At 42.1% G+C, this 25,470-nt stretch overlaps 2 long non-coding RNA genes across 2 annotated transcripts; one reads left to right on the forward strand and one right to left on the reverse strand.

Annotated features, from left to right (window-relative positions):
* The first annotated feature begins 556 nt into the window (after window positions 1–556).
* On the forward strand, window positions 557–14,370 carry LOC132658570 (uncharacterized). Its single transcript, XR_009598379.1, has 4 exons — window positions 557–739; window positions 8,192–8,251; window positions 8,902–8,966; window positions 11,508–14,370. It is a non-coding gene; the product is annotated as an uncharacterized LOC132658570 (long non-coding RNA).
* Window positions 14,371–17,589: 3,219 nt separating this feature from the next.
* LOC132658571 (uncharacterized) lies at window positions 17,590–18,831 on the reverse strand. Its single transcript, XR_009598380.1, has 2 exons — window positions 18,439–18,831; window positions 17,590–17,774 (listed from the first exon to the last, which is right to left on the reverse strand). It is a non-coding gene; the product is annotated as an uncharacterized LOC132658571 (long non-coding RNA).
* Window positions 18,832–25,470: the final 6,639 nt, after the last annotated feature.

Consider the following 25,470-nt stretch of genomic DNA (forward strand, 5'->3'; position numbering starts at 1 on the left):
CAAATTAAAAGATCCCGGGAATTCTCCCTGGTGGTCAAGTGGTTAGGACCCAGCGCTTTCACTGCAGTGGCCTGGGTTCAATCCCTGGTCTGGCAACTAAGATCTTGTAAGCTGTGCAGCACGGCCAAAAAAAGAAAAAAATGAAAGATATTATAGGTGCCTGTTCTCTCCCTTCTTTCCTTTCTACCTCTGTTGCAGAAACCAGTAATCGAGAAACCAAGCATCGCATTCAGAGAGTCAGAGAACTCAGGTTTATTACCCTGGTGGGCCCAGAGGAGTTAACACTCCAATCTCTGAGCCCCGAACAAAGGGGTTACAGAGTTTTTATATACAGATTATAGGGGGCAAAACTAGCTCCTAATAGGCTGCTTTAAAGTAAGGGGTTTCGCGTGGGCAGGAACAGCAGTCAAGATGGGGAGGAGGATGCCTGACCTTTACATAGACAGGCGTGATTAAGCAGGTTTGCAGGGGCTGGGCAACTAGCAAACAGCAGGACAAGGATGAGTGAGATAAGCTCCAGTTCCTAGTATTAAGTCCCCACTTTCTGAGACTAGGTGACCTATGTGATCCAGACTTTGTAACGAGCAAGCTCAGTTAGAGAGGCAGAAGGAGCAGGAGGTTATGTAAAATTTTAACTTTTCCTCTTCACCTCCTCTTCCATTTCTCCACACTGGGAACATTCTTCCTGACCAGTTTCACACCTGCCAAAGACTTCAATTACTGCCTTCATTAATGTAAGGTAAGGGAACTAGAGAGGGCGAGGTTCGGACAAAGAACGAGACTCTACAGGAAGAGATCACCTTTAATGAGGCGAGAAAGGGCAGCAGTTGGACCAGTGAGCTGCTGCACTAAGTCAAGAAAAGAGTAGGTGTATATATAGAAAACATTTACATGCGGAGATATATTGTTTTGAGGGGGTCTGTTTTTCCTCAAGATTATTTTGTTTGGTTGGCTTCTAACAACTGGAGCAAGGAATTCCTGAGACCTGCTGGAGACTGGGACCAGCTGGGAGCTGAACGTAATCAATCTTAATGTTCATTCCTTTCTTCGGGGGAGAAAGTTATTTATTCTGTATAGAATGGGGGAAAGATCCAGAGGGGAGTTTTAACTCCAGGCTATTTTGAGCTGTGTAGCTTTCCTTCAGTTAGGATAACTCTGAAGCTCAATACACCCTACAGCCTAGCACACTCTGATATGTCTCAGCAAGACTAGCAGCCCAGAGTGGCTCTACCACCCAACTCAACATCCAAACAGAAACCTGGAATTCACCCTCTTTTCGGTCCCCCACATCAAACTGATGTCCAAGTACAGTGCCTTCTACTTTCTTGTTAGCTCTTAAATACAGAACTTTACGAGTGGGCCCTGCACACTGCTGTGCCCCAGACGTGGTGAGGGTGGACTGAATTATCAGTTCGGCAGCTGCAGGAGGTGAGGGGCAGATCTCCAGGCCTGGTTACCTTGATCTTGGGTGGTGTCAGCCTGCAGCAGCTTGGAGCGGGGCTTGGGATCCCAGCAGGAAATTGGGCTGGTTCATGGTGGTGAGAGGACAAGATCCTAGCCACTAGATTGGAAAAGAATTCCCACAAGGGCAGAATGTAGTAAAACAAAGTATTATTAGGAAGGAAAAGAGTATGTGTGGATAGGCACATGTGCAGACTCAGAGGGAGAGAGAGTCGCTGAATCGTGCTCTCGAGGCAGTTTGAATTACTTTTATGAGGCATTTCTTCCGGGTTTCCTTTGACCAATCATTTTGGTTTGCCTGGTTCACTGTCCATATTTGCTGTATCTCAGGATCCTCCCAGGTGTGCTCACGCATCTCTTAGCCAAAATGGATTTTACCAAAAAGGCATATGGGTAGGGAACATCCCTTGAGCTAACTCCCCTTTGGCCTCCAAGGAGTCTTTTCTCTGCATGTGTGGTCAGAGAGGTCTCCTGACTTTAAGAATAAGAAATAAGTTATCTGGGCAGGGCCCAGTCTCCTCCCTTAATTGTTCTATTCTCCTTGGAGTTTCATCCCACAGGGAATGAATCTCTAATCGCTTTACCCTGGAGGCGGGGTAGGGTAAGTGGGCCTCAGCCCCAACTTGTGAGCACTGCCCTCCAAGCACCCTAGTGCACAAGATGTACAACATCACTTTTTTCCCCCAAAGAAGGCAGGTTTTATTACTTGCAGCAAGTAAGGAGGACACTTGCTTTCCCAAAGCAGTGTCTCAATAGCATCACTTTTCTGAGTGTTCTGTGTCTTCTCCATCTCCACAGCCGTCGTGACTGTGGTCCCCACCTGGTGTCATCTCTCTGCTTCAAGCCTGCCCATCCACACCAGAGCCTGCCACTGACCATACACTTCCCTGCTTCCCTGTCACCCACAAGATAAACTTCAGGCTCATAATGCAGACAACCAGGCTGTAGGACTCTTCTGTACTCATTTAACCTTTCCTGCCTTCTCTCTCCCTCCATTCCCTTCTTCCCCTACTTTTTAGGCACGCCAAACCACAGATTTATCCATTGTTCCTTCAGTGCCATTCCAAAAATCAAAATCCAAAATCGTTTTAACAACCAAACATTTTCCTTTCTTTCACAGCAAATTCATTTCGTAGCAAGTGACTGACTGGTGGCTATTTATGGTCTTAATTTGTTACACTTAGTGTACATATTTGTACATTTTCCCTACAGATGAATTAATAGTTTGCAATACTCACTGAGAAGTTATGAAAATATGTATAGGTACCTGTAAGGCTAGTGCGGAGAAAAAGAGAAGGAGCCGGGCAAAGAAAAGGGACTTTATTAAAGGGAAACAAAAGGATGACTGGCCCCTGAGAAGAACCAGCAGCCCACCCTTCTGATGGATTCCTCTTTTTTTTTTCCGTCTTGCGTAACTGAAACTTTTTATTCGTTAAACAGAATTCTGATGGATCCCTCTTATACCCCATGGACGGGAAATCAGGTCCCCTGAAGTGGGGTGGTTAGTTTATCTCTAGCCTGCAACTGGAGTCTGACAGTCACATAGTCTTGAGAGAGCCAGAGGTGTTCCATGGTAGGGTGGTCAACATAGTCTTGGGAAACTAAGTGCCAGGGGTGAAAACAGGATGTCGCTTGAGCAATGTAGTCAGTCTCATGGGTCACCGTGATGTCTTCTTTTGTTTGCATGGTCAGCACAATAATCCATTTTAACAATGAGCCCCCATGCAGACCCTATCAGTATCAAATTGCCAACATCTGTTGGATCATAGAAAAAGTGAGAGAATTCTGCAAAAAGCATCTACTTCTGCTTCATTGACTACACTAAAGCCTTTGATTGTGTGGATCACAACAAACTGTGGAAAATTCTTAAAGAGATGGGAATTCCAGATCACCTTACCTGCTTTCTGAGAAACCTGTATGCAGGTCAAGAAGCAACACTTAGAACCAGACATGGAACAACGGACTGGTTCCAAATTGGGAAAGGAGTACGTTAAGGCTGTATACTGTCACCCTGCTTATTGAACTTATATGCGGAGAACATCATACGAAATGCCAGGCTGGATGAAGCTCAAGCTGGAATCAAGATTGCCAGGAGAAATATCAAAAACCTCAGATATGCAGATGACTTTACCATTAGCACCACTGGCTTACCAGGTGGCACTAGTGGTAAAGAACTCCCTTGCCGATGCATGAGACTTAAGAGACCAGGATTGGATCCCTGGGTCGGGAAGATCTCCTGGAGAAGGAAATGGCAGCCCACTCCAGTACTCTTGCCTGGAGAATCCTATGGACTGAGGAGCCTGGCAGGCTAGATTCCATGGAGTCACGAAGGATCGAACACAACTGAGGAGACTTAGCACACCTGCACACACATGCTGATGACATCACCCTTAGCGCAGAAAGCGAAAAGGAACCAAAGATGAAGGTGAAAGGGGAGAGTGAAAAAGCTGGCTTAAAGGTCAACTCAGCATTCAAAAAACGAAGATCATGGCATCCAGTCCCATCACCTCATGGCAAATAGATGGGGAAACAATGGAAACAGTGACAGACTTTATTTTCTTGGGCTCCAAAATCATTGCAGATGGTGACTGTAGCCATGAAATTAAAAGATGCTTGCTCCTTGGGAGAAAAGCTATGACCAACCTAGAGAGCGTATTAAAAAGCAGAAACATTACTTTGCCAACAAAGGTCTGTCTAGTCAAAGCTATGATTTTTCCAGCAGTCATGTATGGATGTGAGAATTGGACCATAAAGAAGGCTGAGCACTGAAGAACTGATGCTTTTGAACTGTGGTATTGGAGAAGACTCTTGAGAGTCCCTTGGACTTCAAGGAGATGATACCAGCCCATCCTAAAGGAAAAAGAAAGAAAAGATAGCACTAAGCTGTATCCAACTGTTGCAATCCCATGAACTGTAGCCTACCAGGCTCCTCTTTCCATGGGATTCTCCAGGCAAGAAAACTGGAGTGGGTTGTCATTTCCTTCTCCAAAAGTTGCTTAGTCATGTCCAACTCTTTGCAACCCCATGGACTATACTGTTCATGGAATTCTTCAGGCCAGAATACTGTAGTGAGTAGCCTTTCCCTTCTCCAGGGGATCTTCCCAACCCTGGATTGAACCCAGGTCTTCCACATTGGAGGTGGATTCTTTCCCAGCTGAGCCACAAGGGAAGCCCAAGAATATTGGAGTGGGTAGCCTATCCCTTCTCCAGTCAATCTTCCTGACCCAGGAATTGACTTGGGGTCTCCTGCATTGCAGGCGGATTCTTTACCAACTGAACTATCAGGGAAGCCCAATCCTACAGGAAATCAATCCTAAATATTCATTGGAAAGATTGACACTGAAGCTGAAGTTCCAATACTTTGGGCCACCTGATGCAAAGAGCTGACTCATTAGAAAAGACCCTGATGCTATTAAGATTTGAAGGCAGGAGGAGAAGGGGGCGAAAGAGGATGAGATGGTTGGACAGCATCACCGATTTAATGAAGATGAGTTTGAGCAAACTCCAGGAGATGGTGAAGGACAGGGAAGACTGGCGTGCTACAGTCCATGGGGTCGCAAAGAGTTGGACATGATTGAGTAACTGAACAACAATTCTAAAATAAAAAATTCTGATTTCTGAAATATAGTTCACCGTTAGGATTTTGAATAAGTGAGAGTGGACCTAGAGCAGATACTGGAATCTTTTGGGCAGGGGGCCTCTGTTCCTTTCCACCTGAGTTTCTCCTCCAGACCCTCTCCAAGGGCTGAACAGCCTTGCTCACAGCATGGCAGCTGGGTTCCAAGAAGGGGACAAAGGGAAAGGAAGTGGAAGCTGTTCATTTCTTTCTTTACCTTTATTTATGTATGTATCTACTTATTTATTTATTGGCCATTGCATGCAGGATTTTAGTTCCCCGACCAAGAATCAAACTCATGCTGCCTACAGTAGAAGCATGGAGCCTTAACCACTGGACTGTTCAGGAATTCCCAAAGCTGTCCATTTCTAAAGCACAGCATCACTTGCACCTATTCTTCCACCTATCACTTCCCCCTACACATTACTAGTCACAGATCTTGATGGGAGCAGTGTCACAGAATTTTGCAACGTTTTAAACAACCAGAATACTACTACTCACTCTTCAAGTAGTAGTTCCAACACCATCCCCTCTGAGAACCTTCCTGAACTTCTTATAAGAATGCAAAATACTCCTCCTTTGTATTTACCTACAGTGTGTAGAGAAATTCCTTTTTTAAAATCAACTTAACTGAGACAGAAATATAATATACATACCTATATACATACAATGAAACTCCCCTATTGTAAGGCTATGGTTTGATGGGGTTTTGACTAATGTATACATGTGTGTAAATCAGCACCACAATTAAGATCTAGAAAATTACCATTACATTAAAAAGCTCCCCACACGTGAAAGAGCTGTGTTGAGGCTTTTGTTGCTCTTGTTTTTTCTGCTGCTGTTTGCTTGGTCATTTATTTGTTTGTGTGACTGGTTGGTTGGCTGGTTTGAGCTAGGCAAAGGGGAAGTGAGAGTGAAGAAAATCTACGATTACAGTCTACTCTTCTGAATTAAGGGAAATTAAGGGACATACATAGAACCATGCATTTGTCCACTGCTGCTAACCATAAAGGGGCCTCCCCGGTGGCTCGGTGGTAAAGAATCTACCTGCAATGCAGGAGCCGCAGGAGACTCAGGTTCAATCCCTGGGTCCGGAAGATTCCCTGGAGGAGGACATTGCAGCCCACTCCAGTATTCTTGCCTGGAGAATCCCCTGGACAGAGAAGCCGGGCGGGCCACAGTCATAGGGTCACAAAGAGTCAGACACAATTGAAGCAACTGAGTACACACACAAGCCAACCATAAAAGTTTGGTAGTTCCAAGTGTCACGCGAGTGTATGTTCCTCGATTCTTTGTCTCGTCACAACAAAGATTTGGAGTGACGGACATTAAAGCCCCCTCGGCGTGTCACAACTCTCAGGTCTTGGATAGACCGTGTTATAGCTCTCAGGTCTCAAATGGACCGTGTTATAGCTCTCAGACAAATCAGTGTTACAGCTCAGTGTTACAGCTCTATTTTATTTAGAAGATAGCAGGAAAATCAATCTTCGAGGCGTGACGGCACGTCGATCTAAAGACACTCTAAAGACAGAAGAGCGTCCCAGCACGTGGGAGAGAGAGAGAGAGAACTGGCTTTGGCGCTTCTATTTATGTTTCTCTCTCCCTGGGCCTGTCCTATGTAAATTGGGCCAGCCAGGAGTGTTGTTTGTTTTACCTGAGGTCCTCACTCCGGTCCTTGGATCTTCTTTTGTTTCATTTTCGCAGGCTTTTCCCTTCCTTGTCTGTGGCCACAGCCATTTTGGACTCCTTTCCCCTGTTTTACCTACCTAACACAAGCATTACTATGCTTTGTCTCACTGAGCAAGTTGGGTATGAAGAGGAAAATTTTAAACTTACACCCAGGTAGAAATAACTTCATGCTCCTTCTGCTACTATAACTCAGCTTGCTCCTTGCAAAGTCACATAAGATACACAGTTTCGGCAGGGGTGGGGGGTGGGGGTGGAAAATTACAGTGCTAGGAGCTGAAACTTACCTCACCCTTGTCCTACTTCTGAAATTACCCAGCCTGTGAAATCCTGCTCAACCATGTTTGTTTGTGTAAAGGTCAGGCATCCCCCCTTGCTGTGCCCTAACTACTGTTCCCCACTGCACAAAACCCCTAGTTTAAACGAACCTATTATCAGTCAGCACTGCCCACTGAAGTCTGATGTCATGCACTGCCTATAAAAACTTTGTAACCCCTTTGTTCCAGCCTCAGAGCTGGAAGTGTTAACTGTTCTGGGCTTGGGGGAATAATCAAGTTCTCCAGCTCTCTGAGTGTGGTGCTTGGTTTCTTGATGGTCTGGCTTCTGCAACAGGTGGAGTAATGGTCAAGTCTCCAGCTCTGCAAGCACAAGGTACATTCAATCTCATTTCTGCTTAAAATGCTCCAACAGCTTCATGCTCTTTAGAATGAACTTTTACTCCCTTGCCCCAGATGATACCAGTGTGACCTGGCCTCTGGGACTCACTCTGCTATGGTCACATGGCCATCCTTTAGTTCTCCAACTCTGTGTGTTCCTACCTCAGGGCCTTTGTACTAGCTGTTCCCCCTTTCTGTCAATCAAATAGCTCTTTTCAATGTCACCTCCTCAGAAAAGCTGAACCTGAATTCCTGACCCAAATACATTCTCTTGAGTATCACAGTATCAGTATGAATCCAAAGACTCCACTCTTGAAGAGGGAATGTAGAAATACCAGGATCTCATCCCCTTTGTCTAGTGTGTATTCTGGTAATAAGCTGTATCTTATGGCCAAGGATCCCTGGGGGCACTCTGTTAGTGAAATCAGTTCAGTTCAGTTCAGTCGCTCAGTTGTGTCTGACTCTTTGCAACCCCATGAACCACGGTACGCCAGGCCTCCCTGTCCATCACCAACTCCCAGAGTCCACCCAAACCCATGTCCATCAAGTCGGTGATGCCATCCAACCATCTCATCCTCTGTCGTCTCCTTCTCCTCCTGCCCTCAATCCTTCCCAGCATCAGGGTCTTTTCAAATGAGTCAGCTCTCTGCATCAGGTGGCCAAAGTATTGGAGTTTCAGCTTCAGCATCAGTCCTTCTTGTGACAAAACATTATTGTAGCATTGCTCATACAGTATTAAAATTACTGATTTACTTATGTACCTTAATTTCAGATGACAAATCCCTTGAGGACATAAACTGTTCTTGGTCACCGAGACCCTGGCACATAACAGGTATGCTCATTAAATATATATTGAATGACTAAAGAAATAAATGAGTAAAACTGTTGATGCAAATAATCAATAATCAATTTATAATATGGAACAGAAGAGGGTTTTATTTGAGCCAAACTGAGGACTACAGCCCAGGAGATGATCTCTTAGTAGTTCTGAGAAATTGCTCTGGTGGAAGATTGGTTTTCAGCACAGTTTCATATCAGAACAAACATCAAACACAACAGGGGTGCATTCCTGCAAGGTTTCAAAAGAGATAGATTAATATGCACGCAGAGAGCGTGTATGATCCTGGGGTCTGGGAATGGAACCTTCTCTTCAAGGGACTGCTAACACTGGACCCATAGGAAGGAAGTCATTTTATCCTCATCTTCAAAGAGGACCTTCTTTACCTGAAAGGTTAAGGCTGATGTACAACATATGTTTGACAGGACATAAGTCAGGCAGTTGTGATTCACACAAAGTTTAAGGCCGAATCATGTATAAGCCAGAATGACATCCCCATACTTGAATATCTGAACTTTTTTTCCATCAAAACCTATAATGCTAAAACGGACCCATTTAATGTGAGAAGCCACAGTCACTGATTGAGTCTTTGAGTTAATTCCTAACAAGAATTTTGTAATTTCTCTTTTGGCCTCTTACTCTAGTTGCTGCATGTGATGGTTAATTTTACGTGTCAGCTTGACTAGGCTAAGGGATACCCAGATAGCTGGTAAGATATTTTTTCATCTTCTAATAATCTATTTTTGACCCCTTGGCTAGATATTTAGCATATGTTGAAGTGGAATTGTTGAGTGGTATGATAAACATGTTTAATTATATATATCAATATATATGTCAGGTCTTCCGTGATAGCTCAGTTGTTAGAGAATCCGCCTGCAATGCAGGAGACCCTGGTTCGATTCCTGGGTCAGGAAGATCCGCTGGAGAAGGGATAGGCTACCTACTCCAGGATTCTTGGGCTTCCCTTGTGGCTTAGCTGGTAAAGAATCTGCCTTCAATGTGGGAGACCTGGGTTTGATCCCTGGGTTGGGAAGATCCCCTGGAGAAGGGAAAGGCTACCCACTCCAGTTATTCTGGCCTAGAGAATTCCATGGACAGTATAGTCCATGGGGTTGCAAAGAGTCGGACACGACTGAGCAACTTTCACTTTCATACTAAATATACATTTGAATTATATATATATACAGAGAAGGCAATGACACCCCACTTCAGTACTCTTGCCTGGAAAATCCCATGGACGGAGGAACCTGGTAGGCTGCAGTCCATGGGGTCGCGAAGAGTCAGACACAACTTCACTTTCATTTTCACTTTTCATTTTCATGCATTGGAGAAGGAAATGGCAACCCACTCCAGTGTTCTTGCCTGGAGAATCCCAGGGATGGGGGAGCCTGGTGGGCTGCTGTCTATGGGGTCGCACAGAGTCAGACACGACTGAAGCGACTTAGCAGCAGCATATATGTATATATACATGCTAAGTCGCTTCAGTCTTGTCCAACTCTTTGCAGCACTTTCGTCTCAGGTTCAAAGGATTGGTTAACAAAATAGGCCACTCGTTATATACAAATAAATAATGCCAATATTTATTAGAGAATTATCTGTTTTACATTCAATATACTAATATTAAAAGAAAAGAGAAATAGAAACAGCAGAGGATATATCACCAAATTGAGTTATGACCGACATCCAGATTAAAACAGCGCTGGGAAGTCACTTGTTACAGCACATCTGGAGTCCCAGTTTGGAGAAGTTTCCAGGCAGCTCAACCGCTCTGTAGGTGAGACTTCAAACATTGTGTTCTGAGTTCCTGTTTATAATCCCAGGACACAAACTGATATCATCATTAATCTGTGAGTAAACAGCAGCCCTGTTTTCACATTAATGTTGTTTGTTTTGTCTTGTAAAACCTGGAATGTTGTTAAGCCGGGGCTTGGTTGGCCAGCGCCCCTCCAGGGACTCAGGAATCTCAAGATTTATCCCCATCTTATCTATGGGTTGCAGGTCTTGCACTCACAGCAGGCAGGCACTCACAGTCAGGGCAGTGTCCAGGCAGATTAGAAGCAAGGTCAGAGGCCTGCTCTGTTTCATCTCTGAAGCCTAAACAAGACTATTCAATTTCCCTAAAAGTGACTCTATGGACTGTAGCTCATCAGGGTCCTCCATCCATGGGATTTTCCAGGCAAGAGTACTGGAGTGGGGTGCCATTGCCTTCTCCATATATATATATATATATATATATATATATAATTCAAATATATATTTAGTATGAAAATGAAAGTTGCTCAGTCTCCAGGCAAGAATACTGGAGTGGGTTGCCAAGCCCTCCTCCAGAGGATCTTCCAGACCAAGGAATCAACCTACATCTCCTGTGGTTCCTGCATTGCAGGCAGCTTCTTTACTGCTGGGCCACTGGGGAAGCCCCATATGTATATGTGTGTGTGTGTGTGTGTGTGTGTGTGTGTGTGTGTGTGTGTAACACTGCCAAGCTACAAGCCCCGTGTGTGTGTGTAAGTAATATTGCCAAGCTACTTCCCAAAGTGGTTGTACTATTTTACATTTCTACCAGCCAAATATAAGAATCCAGTTGCCAGATATCCTCATCAACACTTGGTATTGTGCATCTTTTTTTTTAAATTGGGAGTATAGTGACTGACAATATTTCAGGCGTACAGCAAAGTACTTCAGTTATACCTACATGTATACATTGTTTTTCATACTTTTTTCCATTATAGATCACTATAAGATACTGAATATAGTTCCTTTTGCTATACAGGAGGCCCTTGCTGTTTTGTGTATCCTTTAAATTTTGGACATTCCACATATTGCGTAACTAAGAGAAGGAGAAATATCATGTGACATCCCCTACATGTGAAATCTAAAAAGAAATGATACAAATGAACTTACTTACAAAACAGAAAGAGACTCACAGACTTAAAGAATGAACCTATGGTTGCCAAGGGAAATGGATAGTTTCGAATGGACAGGTACACACTGCTATATTCAAAATGGATAACCAACAAGGACCTACTGTATAGCAAATAAATAAATAAATAAAATTCACAAATCAACATACATTTTCATAAAATGAGAAATGTATGCTTAACATCATGTATCATTCAAGGCCTTGAAAATAAAAACTATCATACCAAAAAAAAGTTTTCTTCAACATTCTAGAGGGTGTATAATGATATCACAGTTCTATGTGGCATTTCCCTGATGACCAACTATGTTGAAACCTTTTCATGTGTTTAAGGATCATTCTGAGATAGGCTGAACCTGGGACGTGCGACCCTTTGCTGCAATGCTTATACCTGGACAAATATTTCCTTGAGCAACAAAATACCTAGAAACCATAAGGGACTGAAAATAACTGAATGCATGCTCGGTTGCAGTAAATTATGGAAAAGATACAAAAAGACCAAAGAAGCCCAACTGCCACTTCGGAAGAGCCAGGAGCATAAACAGGATACTAAGCATGACCTCAGGAGTACGTCAAGGCTGTATATAGTCACCCTGCTTATTTAATTTATATGCAGAGTACATCATGAGAAATGCTGGGCTGGAGGAAGCACAAGCTGGAATCAAGATTGCCAGGAGAAATGTCAGTAACCTCAGATATGCAGATGACACCCCCCTTATGGCAGAAAGTGAAGAAAAACTAAAGAGCCTCTTGATGAAAGTGAAAGAAGAGAGTGAAAAAGTTGGCTTAAAGCTCAACATTCAGAACACTAAGATCATGGCATCTGGTCCCATCACTTCATGGGAAATAGATGGGGAAACAGTGGAAACCGTGACTAACTTTTTTTTTGGGCTCCAAAATCACTGCAGATGGTGATTGCAGCCATGAAATTGAAAGACACTTGCTCCTTGGAAGGAAAGTTATGACCAACCTAGACAGCATATTAAAAAGCAGAGACATTACTTTGCCAACAAAGGTCCGTCTAGTCAAGGCCATGGTTTTTCCAGTAGTCATGTATGGATGTGAGAGTTGGACTATAAAAAAAGCTGAGTGCTGAGGAAGTGATGCTTTTGAACTGTGGTGTTGAAAAAGACTCCTGAGAGTCCCTTGGACTGCAAGGAGATTCAACCAGTCCATCCTAAAGGAGATTAGTCCTAGGTGTTCATCGGAGGGACTGATATTGAAGCTGAAACTCCAATACTTTGGCCACCTGATGCAAAGAGTTGACTCATTGGAAAAGACCCTGATGCTGGGAAAGATTGAGGGCAGGAGGAGAAGGGGATGACAGAGGATGAGATGGTTGGATGGCATCACCGACACAATGGACATAGGTTTGGGTGGATTCCAGAAGTTGATGATGGACAGGGAGGCCTGGCGTACTGTGGTTCACGGGGTCACAAAGAGTCGGACACAACTGAGAGACTGAACTGAACTGAACTGAAGCATGACCTCCATACATAGCACCACCTAAGGGGTGGGGAAGCCACCTAAGCCATCCCTCTGACCTGACCCCTGGACCTGCTGCTACCCTTACTCCATATAAAGAACCAGTTTGTCCCATCTTAGGGAGGGAGCAAGGGAATCTATTATTGTTTACACTCCCTCCTGCTGCCACAGGAGCCACAATACAGCCTTGCCTCAATTTTTTGTCTGGACTTTTATCAATTTCTATTGATTAAGGAAGGCCAGGAACCCTGGTTGGTAACAACTCCAAGGTGAAACAGATTAAATGAACTTAAACCCAAGGGCAAAAAATGAACAAACAAGAAAACACAAGCTTCTAACTTGTACCTTGAAACCTCTAACCAATGGGTTTAAAGACCACTTGCCTCTAATATTTAGCTTCATTCACTTCCTGAAGTTCAGATATGGTGAACCTCTTCCTTTTTCTCCCATTTTTAAAAAGGTCTGTGCACTTTCCATCATTCAGATAACACTATGGCATAGCTACAGTCCTGCACCCAAGTTCCTTGGCAAAATGGAACCAGATGTAGACTGAACAATCCCCTTGTTCTTGTGCAGACCCAGACTTGAAAGCAACTTATAGAGTTTTTCCCACTGATGTGGACATTGTAAAAATATTTCACTTATCATATTTCAGAAACTGATATATTTTTTAAGATAATTTAAGTGCTGAGATTTGTTTTATGTGCATCTTGCATTTAATTGGCTGAAGATACAACTGAATTCTTAAGAAAAAATATCAAATGCCTTCAAGAAGTGGGCTTTGATTGGATTGATAGAAGAGAGGATACTTATGCTACAGTTACAAAAAAGAGGAGTGACTTGTTAAGGAAATTAAAATGGAAGAAGTCTTGTTCAGGCTTCAGAAGCAGGAGAGTATCAGGCCTCTGACCTGTTTCTGACCTACCTGAACACTGCCCAGATTCTGTGCCCGCCCACAAGCACAGCGAATCATGTGGCACTTTAGATAAGAAGGGGAGTGGAAGGGATTGTTAGGGAGTTTGGGATGGACGTGTACACACTGCTATATTTAAAATGTATAATCAACAAGGACATACTGTATAGCATGTGGAAATCTGGTCAATGTTATGTGGCAGCCTGGATGAGAGGAGAGTTTGAGGGAAGAATGGATACATGTGTATGTATGGCTGAGTCCCTTCACTGTTCACCTGAAACTATCAGACATTGTTAATCAGCTATATCCAATACAAAAAACTTTTTTTAAAGTTGGGGGTTGGGGAGAGCAGGTCTTGGAATTCTTGAATTCCTGGAGGTCTGGTCAACCCTCTGGGGTCTAATGAAATCCTATGACTCACAAGAAACAAACAGCATTGAAAAAATTCAAGTAAAACCAGAGCTGCATTTTTGCACACAAACCAGTGATGATATCAGTTTGCAGCCTGGGATGATAAGCAGGAGCCCCTGAAACTGCAATCTGCAGTCTCACCCATGGAGTGGACACACTGCCTGGGAACATTTCCCACCTGGGACTCCAGATTGCTGCTAACAAGTGAATTCCCAGCACTGTTTAATTCTGGATGTTGGTCAGCTCAAATTGGTGTTGTATGTGCTGTTATTTTTCTCTGTTGTTTATATTTCATTTCTTTTAATGACTGTATATTGAAATTAAGTCAAATAATCTTCTATTAAATATTGGAACTTTTCTATTAAATATTGAAATTGTTGTGTATGATGAGCGGTTTCTTTTGTTAACGCATCCCTCGAATCCAAAACAAAAGTAAAACTGTCCACAAACCATGACTATAAATCAACTAAAACCAAAACAAAACAGGTATTGCAACAGATTAACTCTTTTAAAAAAAATGGGTTTGTTTTCGGCTGTGCTGGGTCTTCCTTGCTGCATGCAGGCTTTCTTTAGTTGTGGCGAGCGGGCACTACTCTCTACTCGCAGTGCGCAGGCTTCTCACTGCAGTGGTTTCTCTTGTTGCAGAGCACAAGAGCATGGGCTCAGTAGTTGTGGTGCACAGGCTCAACTGCCCCGCAGCCTGCGTGATCTTCCCGGATCAGGAATTGAACCCGTGTTCCCTGCGCTGGTGGGCAGAATGCACCACCAGGGAAGTCCGAGATTGACTTTTAACAGGAAGCCCATGACTGGGAAATGATGCAGATTTTGGACAAACATAAGCCTGAGGCAGGAACCTGAGATGTATAGCAAGTTATGGCATGATTGGAGGTACCATGGAATGAAACGTGATACCTGCCTCACTTGAATGGATGTTTTAAGAGCTATTGTTTATTCCTGCCACAGGAATGATGCATGCTAAGTAGAGCCCACTCCTTCACTCTGAGCCCAGGAATAGAAAGACACATCTGGGAGAAGTGAGCCACTACTGACTTGTAACTGTTGTGGGTTGAACTGGGTCCCCCCAAAATATATATCACAACCCCCAGTAACTGTGAATGGGACTTTATTTGGAGATAAGCTCTTTGCAGACATAATTAGTTAAAATGAGCTCATACTAGATTATGATGTGCTGTCAATCCAATACAGCTGGTGTCCTAAGAAGAAGAAGAAAGAATACAGAGACACAGGGAAGGGGGCCATGTGAGCACAGAAGCAGAGGTTAGTGATTTTCTAGCTACAAGATAAGAACTTCAAGGACTGCTGGCATCCATGAAAGGCCAGGAGAGGGGAATGGAACAGATTCTTTCTCAGCACCTCCAGAAGAAATCAAGCCTACCAACATCTTGGTTTTAGACCTCTGCCCCTAGAATCATGAGAGAATACATAAATTCTTTAGTCACTCAGTTTGTGGTACTTTGTTATGGTAGCTCTATTCAGCAGCCAATGTAAACATGAGCAAGTGAATAATTAACCACTGTTCCTGGAAATCATTAAGATGTTAGTGTTATTTTTTAAATGGTTAAAAGTTAATGCGTGCATTACAGAAACTAAAAAACACAGGAAGCAAAGTACACAAACGTCATCCATCAATTCAGCTCAGTCACTCAGTCGTGTCCAACCCTTTGCGACCCCATGAATCACAGTATGCCAGGCCTCCCTGTCCATCATCAACTCCTGGAGTTCAAGTCAAACTCATGTCCATTGAGTCAGTGATGTCATCCAATCATCTCATCCTCTGTCATCCCCTTCTCCTCCTGCCCCCAATCCCTCCCAGCATCAGGGTCTTTTCTAATGAGTCAACTCTTCGCATGATGTGGACAAAGTATTGGAGTTTCAGCTTTAGCATCAGTCCTTCCAATGAACACCCAGGACTGATCTCCTTCAGAATGGACTGATTGGATCTCCTTGCAGTCCACGGGACTCTCAAGAGTCTTCTCCAACACCACAGTTCAAAAGCATCAATTCCTCGGCACTCAGCTTTCTTCACAGTCCAACTCTCACATCCATACATGACCAATGGAAAAACCAGAGATTTGACTAGAAGGACCTTTGTTGGCAAAGTAATGTCTCTGCTTTTTAATATGCTACCTAGGTTGATCAAAACTTTTCTTCCAAGGAGTAAGTGTCTTTTAATTTCATGGCTGCAGTCACCATCTGCAGTGAGATTGGAAACCAAAAAAATAAAGTCTGACACTGTTTCTCCACTGTTTCCCCATCTGTTTCCCATGAAGTGATGGGACCAGATGCCATGATCTTAGTGTTCTGAATGTTGAGCTTTAAGCCAACTTTTTCACTCTCCTCTTTCACTTTCATCAAGAGGCTCTTTAGTTCCTCTCCACTTTCTGCCATAAGGGTGGTGTCATCTGCATATCTGAGGTTATCGATATTTCTCCCAGCAATCTTGATTCCAGCTTGTGCTTCTTCCAGCCCAGCGTTTCTCATGATGTGCTCTGCATATAAGTTAAATAAGCAGGGTGACAATATGCAGCCTTAATGTACTCTTTTCCCTATTTGGAACCAGTCTGTTGTTCCATGTCCAGTTCTAACTGATGCTTCCTGACCTGCATATAGGTTTCTCAAAAGGCAGGTCAGGTGGTCTGGTATTCCCATCTCTTTCAGAATTTTCCACAGTTAAACATCATCCATAATCACAAGTATTTCACAGCTTGATGTATCCTTCCAGGTCCTATGCTTGTACGCACAGAACTAAGCAAATATTTTTATGTGGTTGAGACTGTACAGTATGTATCAGTCATTGTCATACATCATGATCATGCAAATGTGTCAATTCCAGTCCGAAAGTCATAAGCATTCTGATAACCAAGAATACCCTACACCCATCTGCTCTCTATGTCTGCGTCTTCATTGCTGCCCTGCAAATATGTTCATCAGTGCCATCTTTCTAGATTCCATGTACGTGTGGGTTAATACACAGTGTCTGTCTTTCTCTTTCTGACTTACTTCACTCTATATAATAGGCTCTAGGTTCATCCGCCTCATTAGGACTGATTCAAATGCATTCTTTTTATAGGAGAGAGCTCAGTCTGGTGCTCTGTGACAACTTAAAGGGGTGGGATGGGGTGGGAGATGGGTGAGTGGTTCAGGAAGAAGGGGACATATGCATATCTGTGACTGATTCACAGTGATGTATGGCAGAGGCCAACAATTATTGGAAAGCAATTGTAAAGCAACTATCCTCCAATTAAATAATTAACCAGTTAATTAAAATGAGGAATACCCTACACTAACTCAATAAGGAAAAAACAAAATAGTCCTTTTCTTGGTGTGATGGTTAAGTTTTTGTATTAACTTGACTGGTCATGGTGTACCCAGACTAAACATTGTTTCTGGATGTTTCTGGAGCCAATTCTAATAAGTTAATCAATCCTACTGGTTCTGTTCCTCCGGAAAACTTGAGGACAAAAACTGTCACAGAAGACAAAAATGATACAGATTTCTTACACAAAGATACTAAAAATATTACAATTAAAATATTACATTCCCTTATGCTCAACAGTGATTGAGACATAAAGTGATAGAGTACAATAAATTTTTAAAAACTATTTTTATATATTCATTTATTTGGCTGCACCAGGTTTTGGCGGCAGCACACAGGATCTTGAATTATGGCATACAACTCCTACTTGTGACATGCAGGATTCAGGGCCCCCTGTGTTGGAGGGTGGAGTCCCAGCCACTGGACCACCAGGGAAGTCCCTAGAATAAAATGACTTAAGAGAATTCATTAGCACATATATTCTCTTGAAATATTATCATGAAAGAATGTTTCCACTGAATTATTTAACAATATATTCCTAAAGTACAGCCAAAAGAACTGTATACACACGTAAATTATCGAAATGCAAATATGAACACATCTGTCTACATTCGTCCCCACCACCAGCCTAATGGGCGAGTGCAGACGTTCAATGCCCAGAGGTGGTTTAACAATGCCATACCCAGGATACTCCTTTCTACTAATCACTTTTTAAAGATATTTACTTGATTAATTCACTAACTCCACTTTTTATCATACATTGTCAGTTCGAGACATCCAAAAACCTTACATGTTGCAAAATAAAAGAGTAGGCTTTATCCACAATAAACACAGGTGCTTTATAAAAAATGTACACATAGAACTATGGATATAATCCAAGACTATTGTCCAGATATGGAGATGCTAGTGGAGAGGCCCCTCCTTCCATCCTTCATCTTCTTCCTCTCCCATCATTTTAATGACCAAGTATAGAAATTCATCATCCAGTGTCAAAAGGTAAACGAACAAAAAGCTAGTTTACTAATGTTACTCATGACCTACACTAGCAGCCTCTTTAACACCTGGGAAGACTAGCTGTTGTAAAATTTTAACTCGCTTGACTTTTATATACACCATACCCTGCGTGCATCCTCAGTTGTGTCCCATTCTTCAGGACCCCATGAACTGTAGCCCACCAGGCTCCTCTGTCCATGGGATTTCCCAGGCAAGAATACTGGAGTGCGTTGCCATTTCCTCCTCCAGGCGATCTTCCTGACTCAGGGATTGAAGCATCTCTTGCAACTCCTGCATTGCAGGCAGAATCTTCCCCCTCTGAGCCACCAGGGAAGCCCTTCTACATACACCATTGTTACTCAGTCGTATCTGACCCCACGAACTGCAGCAGGCCAGGCTTCCCTGTCCTTCACTATCTCCTGGAGTTTGCTCCAACTCGTGTCCATTGAGTTAGTGATGCCACAGACGCCACGAAATAAAGCCAACTGTACAGGACACGGGAGAATGATGATTAACTTAGCCTAACTATAAACAGACTGGCCTTGGGCCCTTCGCCCTTTGTTCTCCTCCCTTTTCCCTGAACCAGCACAAACACCGTCTGTTCTGCTCAGATAATTCAGCTACTCCACTCCCAAAACGCACCACTTCATATGAATTTTAACAAACGGATATGTGCAAAATCTCTTACTTCACTATCTCCACTTTTAATATACTTTTTTATTGGTATACTTAAAAATAATTTCTTCTTTATATATTTACTAATATACTTTTAAAAATATATTCCAGTTTTAATATACTTTATGTACTTCTAAACATCAAGAAAAGCTCAATGTTTTAAATAAGAACTTAAGTTTGTCCATCATATACACAATAGGGTTGAATAAATGACAGTCATGTAACAATGGTTGTATCTGAGAGTGACTTCTAGTTCGGAATATTGTAGTCTAGAATCCTTCATTTCTATCGATTTCTTCTCTTCAAAAAGGACCAGCTGAATGAGATGCAGTTTTATGATTTAATTTCCAAAGACATTTTCAGAAGACACTCTTTCTCTGAACTTTAACCCAAAGTGAACAACATCAGTTTCTTTACTAACTTGACTTTCGTTTCTCTTCGAATTGAGACAGTAGCATTGACATACACACACCACCATGTGCAAAATAGATAGCTGGTCGGAAGCTGCTGTATAGCACAGGGGGCTCAGCTCAGTGCTCGTGACAACCTGGGGCAGGGGTCAGGGGAGGGGCAGGGTGAGGGGATGGGAGAGAGGTTCAATAGGGAGGGGACATACGTATGCATATAGCTGACGCTTGCTGCTGTACAGCAGAAACCAACACAGTATTGTAAAGCAATTACCCTCCAATTAAAAAAAAAAAAAAAAGAATAAAATCTCCCAACCCAGAAATCCTCTCCACAAACAGAAGAAGAAAACAGTTGTATTATTGGATAAGAATTAAACAAGCAGGTGATGCTCACTGTAGGGAATCCACCATTAGGCTGGAAGGACAAGAAGAAACCTCACCTTTTCTTCAGGGCACCCTTCCTCATGCCAAGCAGACAACCTGTTATACATGTTCACAAGGTAATAAGTGATTGCTATAAATGTTCAAGTGCAAGGACTTCTTGATGGCACTGTTCATCACACATTATCCATATAATTAAGTTCACCTGGTAATTGAGATGACCATCAGTGTTTGCTAATTGGATTTAATCAAAGAAAAATTAAACTTATTCTGAGCATTTATGATGGAAGGTAGTTTTGCAACTTAGTTAGAGCCCACTAAAGCTGGGCCGCTACTCTCTCACAGGAACTAGGGGATAGGGGTTATCTTCCTTGATAATCATATTTCAAAGAGATGGCTCCCAGGCCCTTGACAAAGACATTCCTGGATTTATGTACAATACAGCTAAAGTTAAATGAAATGCACATAACACACTGGGCAATGTTAATACGAAATCTCCTAGTACATGCCAACAAAATGTCTTGTAATTTTTTCCTCCCATCTCACACAACCCAGTGAAAATGTACAAAAAGTAGACTGTTCAGAGATGGTTTAACAATTTCATTTGCAAAGATGATATTTCTCATAAATTTTATTTTATTTTTTATCAAAAAAAATTTTTTTGGCTATGTGATACAGCATATGGAAACTTAGTTCCCTAACCAGGGACAAACCCATGTGCCCTGCACTGGAAGATAAATTCTTAATCACTGGACCACCAGGCAAGTCCCCCTCCAGAACTTTTTATTATCCCAAACTGAAACTCTGTAGCCATTAAATATTAATTCCCCATTAGCACACTCCTCCAAACCCTTGATAACTAACACTATACCTTCTCTAGGTCAAATTCTCCAAGAATTTGACTATTTTAAGTACCTGACGTAAGTGGTGTGTGCACACCAAGTCATTTCAGTTGTGTGCAACTCTTTGCCACCACATGGATAGTAGCTTCCTAGGCTCCTCTGTCCATGGGATTCTCCAGACAAGAATACTGGAGTCGGTAGCCATTGCCTTCTCCAAGGCATCTTCCTGATTTCAGGGATTGAACCCACATCTCTTACATCTCCTGCATTGGCAGGCAGGTTCTTTACCATTAATGCCACCTGGGAAGCCCTGATATAAGTGGAGTCATATAATATTCCCATCAACTTTTTAAAAATATTTATTTATTTGACTGTGTCAGGTCTTCATTGTGCTATGCAGGATCTTTAGTTGTGGCATGTGAATTCTTAGTTGTTGCGTGTGGGATGTAGTTCCCTGACCAGCAATTGAACCCAGGCCCCCTGCACTGGGAACCCAGGGTCTTACCCACTGAACCACCAGGTAAGCACCAATTTTTAAAAGCTCTTTATAAAATGTCATCCTACCTCTAATTTTAGATACATGAAACGTTTCTAAACATCTTAAAAGATTAGATATTATACTTCAAATCAGAATTTAGTTATCCACTATATATACAATACTGTTAAGTAAAATGGCACATACAGACACACACATAGCACTGGTTATAATTGAGGTATCTTTTAAATATGACCATTTTGACCTTGAGCCATTTCTTCCTTACTTTCTTCTCTCCACCACAATCTAGTGGGCAAGTTCAGGCACATATAATGCTTAGAGGTGGTTGAACAAATGAATATTCAACAGTTCTATATTGGTAACTTATTTTTTTTTAATATTTATCTATTTATTTGGCTGTGACAGGTCTTAGTTTCCATATGCAGTATCTTCTATCTTAGTTGTGGCACGCAGGATCTTTAGTTGTGGCATGTAAATTGCGCCAAGTGGGATTAGTTCCCTAACCAGGGATTGATTAGCTCAGTTCCCTGACCAGGGATTGAAGCAGGCCCCCTGCCTTGTGAGCGCAGAGTCTTAGCCACTGGACCTCCAGGGAAGTCCCACTATATACTGGTAATCTCTTAACTACCCAGAGACTTGATGCTACCAAATTAGGGCTCATTTGTCTATTATAAACAATATATACACAGCAAAACAAAATGCGTAAGTTGAGTTCAGTTCAGTCGCTCAGTCGTGTACGACTCTTTGAGACCCCATGAATCGCATCATGCCAGGCCTCCCTGTCCATCACCATCTCCCGGAGTTCATTCAGACTCACGTCCATCGAGTCCGTGATGCCATCCAGCCATCTCATCCTCGGTTGTCCCCTTCTCCTCCTGCCCCTTATCCTCCCCAGCATCAGAGTTCTTTCCAGTGAGTCAACTCTTCTTATGAGGTGGCCAAAGTACTGGAGTTCCAGCCTCAGCATCATTCCTTCCAAAGAAATCCCAGGGTTGATCTCCTTCAGAATGGACTGGTTGGATCTCCTTGCAGTCCAAGGGACTCTCAAGAGTCTTCTCCAACACCACAGTTCAAAAGCATCAATTCTTCGGCGCTCAGCCCTCCTCACAGTCCAACTCTCACATCCATACATGACCACAGGAAAAACCATAGCCTTGACTAGATGGACCTTAGTCGTCAAAGTAATGTCTCTGCTTTTGAATATGCTATCTAGGTTGGTCATAACTTTCCTTCCAAGGAGTAAGAATCTTTTAATTTCATGGCTGCAGTCACCATCTGCAGTGATTCTGGAGCCCAAAAAAATAAAGTCTGACACTGTTTCTATTGTCTCCCCATCTATTTCCCATGAAGTGATGGGACCAGATGCCATGATCTTCGTTTTCTGAATGTTGAGCTTTAAGCCAACTTTTTAACTCTCCTCTTTCACTTTCATCAAGAGGCTTTTTAGCTCCTCTTCACTTTCTGCCATAAGGGTAGTGTCATCTGCATATCTGAGGTTATTGATATTTTTCCCGGTAATCTTGATTCCAGCTTGTGTTTCTTCCAGTCCAGCGTTTCTCATGATGTACTCTGCATATAAGGTAAATAAGCAGGGTGACAATATACAGCCTTCATGTACTCCTTTTCCTATTTGGAACCAGTCTGTTGTTCCATGTCCAGTTCTAACTGTTGCTTCCTGACCTGCACACAGATTTCTCAAGAGGCAGGTCATTATATACACAGCAAAACAAAATGCATAAAGTATACCAAAAATGATTCTGTCTGTAATTATGCAAATATGAGCATATTAGCATATTATATCTTGCACTTCCTTCTCTCCCACCTCCTCCAAACCACTGAACAATATAGACAGTAGTATATGGCAATGAAAGGAAAATCAAAATGGAGTTAGAATTGGCAAGAGACTTCTCTATTAATAAAACGTATTTAGGAGGCCATTGAGGAAATGTGACTTATGTTCATCCAGCCAGGTAGAATCTTACCTTTGGACCTTGTATTGTCTTAATGCAAACATCTAGAACATCTGCACAATGTTCCAGAAACTCAATATACTTATCAGACTCTCACTCAAAATAACTCATGATAGCCTACCCATTATTGTTGCTGTTCAGTCCCTAAGTGGTATCCAACTCTTTGTGACCCCATAAACTGCAGCCAGCCAGGCTCCTCTGTCCTCCACTATCTCCAGGAGTTTACTCAAATTCATTTCAGTTGAGTTGGTGATGCTATCCAACCATCGCATTTGCTGCTGCCCCCTTCTCCTTCTGCCCTGTCTTTCCCAGCATCACAGTCTTTTCTAATGAATTGGCTCTTTGCAGCAGGTGGCCAAAGTATTGGATCATCAACTTCAGCAACAGTCCTGACAATGAATATTCAGGGTTGATTTTCCTTAGGATTGACTGGTTTGATCTCCTTGCAATCCAAGGGACTCTTAAGAGTCTTCTTTAGCACCACAATTTAAAAGGATCAATTCTTCAGCATTCAGCCTTCTTTATGGTCCAACTCTCACATCCATACATGACTATTGGAAAAACCATAGCTTTGACTATACGGACATCTGTAGCCAAAGTGATGTCTCTGCTTTTTTTTTTTTTAATTTATTTTTTATTGAAGGATAATTGCTTTACAGAATTTTGCTGTTTTCTGTCAAACCTCAACATGAATCAGCCATAGGTATACATATATCCCCTCCCTTTCGAACTTCCCTCCCATCTCCCTGTCCATCCCACCCCTCTAGGTTGATACAGAGCCCCTGTTTCAGTTTCCTGAGACATACAGCAAATTCCCATTGGCTATCTGTTTTATACGTGGCGATGTAAGTTTCCACGTTACTCTTCCCATACATCTCACTCTCTCCTCCCCTCTCCCCATGCCCACAAGTCTATTCTCTATGTCTGTTTCTCCACTGCTGCCCTGTAAGTAAGTTCTTCAGTACCATTTTTCTAGATTCCATATACATGCATTAGAACATGATATTTATCTTTCCCTTTCTGACTTACTTCGCTCCATATAATAGGTTCTAGGTTCATCCACCTCATTAGAGCTGACACAAAGGCATTCCTTTTTTTGGCTGAGTACAATTGTTATGTCTCCCTCTTGGATTGATCCCTTGATCATTATGTAGTGTCCTTCCTTATCTCTTGTAATATTCTTTATTTTAAGGTCTATTTTATCTGATATGAGGATTGCTACTCCAGCTTTCTTTTGCTTCCCATTTGCATGGAATATATTTTTCCATCCTCTCACTTTCAGTCTATATGTGTCTTGAGGTCTGAAGTGGGTTTCTTGTAGACAGCATATGTATGGATCTTGCTTTTGTATCCGTTCAGCCAGTCTGTGTCTTTTGGTTGGAGCATTTAATCTATTTAAATTAAAAGCAATTATTGATATATATGTTCCTATTGCCATTTTCTTAATTGTTTGGGGTTGATTTTGTAGATCTTTTTCTTTCTCTTGTATTTCTTGACTATATAAGTCCCTTTAACATTTGTTGTAAAGCTGGTTTGGTGGTACTGAATTCTCTTAACTTTTGCTTGTCTGAAAAGCTTTTTATTTCTCCACCAATTTTGAATGAGATCCTTGCCGAGTACAGAAATCTTGGTTGTATATTTTTCCCTTCAGTACTTTAAATATATCCTGCCATTCCTTTCTGGCCTGCAGAGTTTCTGCTGAAAGATCAGCTGTTGAACATATGGGGTTTCCCTTGTCTGTTACTTGTTGCTTTTCCCTTGCTGCTTTCAGTATTCTTCCTTTGCGTTTAGTCTTTGTTAGTTTGATTAGTATGTGTCTTGGCATGTTTCTCCTTGGGTATATCCTATATGGGACTCTTTGTGCCTCTTGGACTTAATTGACTATTTCTCTTTTCTTACTGGGGAAATTTTCAACTATAATCCCTTCAAAAATTTTCTCATATCCTTTCTTTTTCTCTTCTTCTTCTGGGACCCATATAATTTGAATGTTGGTGCACTTGACATTGTCCCAGAGGTCTCTGAGACTATCCTCAATTCTTTTCATTCTTTTTACTTTATTCTGCTCTTCAGAAGTTATTTCCACCATTTTATCTTCTAGCTCACTGATTCGTTATTCTGTTTAAGATATTCTGCTATTGATTCCTTCCGGAGTATTTTTAATTTCAGTAATTGTGTTGTCTCTGTATGTTTACTCTAATTCTTCTAGGTCTTTGTTAATTGATTCTTGCATTTTATCATTTTGTTTTCAAGGTTTTTGATCATCTTTACTATCATTATTCTGAATTCTTTTTCAGGTAGTTTGCCTATTTCCTCTTCATTTATTCTTACTTCTGTGTTTCTAATTTGATCCTTCATTTGGGTAGTATTTCTCTGCCTTTTCTTTTTT

This window comes from Ovis aries, chromosome 24 (genome assembly GCF_016772045.2).
Source record: "Ovis aries strain OAR_USU_Benz2616 breed Rambouillet chromosome 24, ARS-UI_Ramb_v3.0, whole genome shotgun sequence".
NCBI classification, from domain to species: Eukaryota; Metazoa; Chordata; class Mammalia; order Artiodactyla; family Bovidae; genus Ovis; species Ovis aries.